Consider the following 2500-nt stretch of genomic DNA (forward strand, 5'->3'; position numbering starts at 1 on the left):
AGCAACATACAAAAACTGACAACGTCTCTCAAAACTATTTTTGTGAAACATGAGGACAGTATAGTGATACTGCCAGCAGGGAGCACCAGAGAGCTGAAACGACAGTTGTACATTTCTTAAACTTTCACCAACACAAACACGCACGCTCACTTCAGATCATGGGAGGACGTCAAAAAATCACCACCCATTCTCTGACACTTTAACCGTTAACCTTGGTTCAAACATTTAACGTCACACGCACACGCAGTGTATTTCAGATAATTAATGAATTCAGATGTCACAATGATCGTTTACATGGATAAGGAGTCCTACTGAATCAATTACTGCCGTTTATATCTAACTAATGATTGTTTTTGTAAAAGTGTAACGTCGAGCCTCAGCAGCTTTCTCACTCCTTATGTGCTACTGTATAAAACCTGGTTTTGCGCCTGCACTAATTGCTTACGGCCATACCACCCTGAACACGCCTGATCTCGTCTGATTTCGGAAGCTAAGCAGGGTCGGGCCTGGTTAGTACTTGGATGGGAGACCGCCTGGGAATACCAGGTGCTGTAAGCTTTTTCTTTTTCAACTCGAGCTCATTGCCTCCGTGGCCTACCGTGGCGTACCGTGACCTGATGTTTACTGCCAACCGCTTTGGAGGATTTAAGCAACATACAAAAACTGACAACGTCTCTCAAAACTATTTTTGTGAAACATGAGGACAGTATAGTGATACTGCCAGCAGGGAGCACCAGAGAGCTGAAACGACAGTTGTACATTTCTTAAACTTTCACCAACACAAACACGCACGCTCACTTCAGATCATGGGAGGACGTCAAAAAATCACCACCCATTCTCTGACACTTTAACCGTTAACCTTGGTTCAAACATTTAACATCACACGCACACGCAGTGTATTTCAGATAATTAATGAATTCAGATGTCACAATGATCGTTTACATGGATAAGGAGTCCTACTGAATCAATTACTGCCGTTTATATCTAACTAATGATTGTTTTTGTAAGAGTGTAACGTCGAGCCTCAGCAGCTTTCTCACTCCTTATGTGCTACTGTATAAAACCTGGTTTTGCGCCTGCACTAATTGCTTACGGCTATACCACCCTGAACACGCCCGTTCTCGTCTGATCTTGGAAGCTAAGCAGGGTCGGGCCTGGTTAGTACTTGGATGGGAGACCGCCTGGGAATACCAGGTGCTGTAAGCTTTTTCTTTTTCAACTCGAGCTCATTGACTCCGTGGCCTACCGTGACCTGATGTTTACTGCCAACCGCTTTGGAGGATTTAAGCAACATACAAAAACTGACAACGTCTCTCAAAACTGTTTTTGTAAAACATGAGGACAGTATAGTGATACTGCCAGCAGGGAGCACCAGAGAGCTGAACCGACAGCTGTACATTTCTTAAACTTTCACCTACACAAACACGCACGCTCACTTCAGATAATGGGAGGACGTCAAAAAATCACCACCCATTCTCTGACACTTTAACCGTTAACCTTGGTTCAAACATTTAACATCACACGCACATGCAGTGTATTTCAGATAATTAATGAATTCAGATGTCACAATGATCGTTTACATGGATAAGGAGTCCTACTGAATCAATTACTGCCGTTTATATCTAACTAATGATTGTTTTTGTAAGAGTGTAAAGTCGAGCCTCAGCAGCTTTCTCACTCCTTATGTGCTACTGTATAAAACCTGGTTTTGCGCCTGCACTAATTGCTTACGGCCATACCACCCTGAACATGCCCGATCTCGTCTGATCTCGGAAGCTAAGCAGGGTCGGGCCTGGTTAGTACTTGGATGGGAGTCCGCCTGGGAATACCAGGTGCTGTATGCTTTTTCTTTTTCAACTCGAGCTCATTGACTCCGTGGCGTACCGTGACCTGATGTTTACTGCCAACCGCTTTGGAGGATTTAAGCAACATACAAAAACTGACAACGTCTCTCAAAACTGTTTTTGTGAAACATGAGGACAGTATAGTGATACTGCCAGCAGGGAGCACCAGAGAGCTGAACCGACAGTTGTACATTTCTTAAACTTTCACCAACACAAACACGCACGCTCACTTCAGATCATGGGAGGACGTCAAAAAATCCCCACCCATTCTCTGACACTTTAACCGTTAACCTTGGTTCAAACATTTAACATCACACGCACACGCAGTGTATTTCAGATAATTAATGAATTCAGATGTCACAATGATCGTTTACATGGATAAGGACTCCTACTGAATCAATTACTGCCGTTTATATCTAACTAATGATTGTTTTTGTAAGAGTGTAACGTCAAGCCTCAGCAGCTTTATCACTCCTTATGTGCTACTGTATAAAACCTGGTTTTGCGCCTGAAATATTTGCTTACGGCAATACCACCCTGAACACGCCCGATCTCGTCTGATCTCGGAAGCTAAGCAGGGTCGGGTATGGTTAGTACTTGGATGGGAGACCGCCTGGGAATACCAGGTGCTGTAAGCTTTTTCTTTTTCAACTCGA

At 43.6% G+C, this 2500-nt stretch overlaps 4 non-coding genes across 4 annotated transcripts; all 4 read left to right on the plus strand.

Annotated features, from left to right (window-relative positions):
- The first annotated feature begins 439 nt into the window (after positions 1-439).
- Positions 440-558, plus strand: LOC130400995 (5S ribosomal RNA). Its single transcript, XR_008903459.1, has one exon. It is a non-coding gene; the product is annotated as a 5S ribosomal RNA (ribosomal RNA).
- Positions 559-1087: 529 nt separating this feature from the next.
- LOC130394792 (5S ribosomal RNA) lies at positions 1088-1206 on the plus strand. The gene has a single exon (XR_008897916.1). It is a non-coding gene; the product is annotated as a 5S ribosomal RNA (ribosomal RNA).
- A 519-nt stretch (positions 1207-1725) lies between these two features.
- On the plus strand, positions 1726-1844 carry LOC130394022 (5S ribosomal RNA). The gene has a single exon (XR_008897221.1). It is a non-coding gene; the product is annotated as a 5S ribosomal RNA (ribosomal RNA).
- Positions 1845-2363: 519 nt separating this feature from the next.
- On the plus strand, positions 2364-2482 carry LOC130394860 (5S ribosomal RNA). The gene has a single exon (XR_008897977.1). It is a non-coding gene; the product is annotated as a 5S ribosomal RNA (ribosomal RNA).
- Positions 2483-2500: the final 18 nt, after the last annotated feature.

This window comes from Gadus chalcogrammus, chromosome 12, assembly GCF_026213295.1.
Source record: "Gadus chalcogrammus isolate NIFS_2021 chromosome 12, NIFS_Gcha_1.0, whole genome shotgun sequence".
Taxonomy (NCBI): Eukaryota; Metazoa; Chordata; class Actinopteri; order Gadiformes; family Gadidae; genus Gadus; species Gadus chalcogrammus.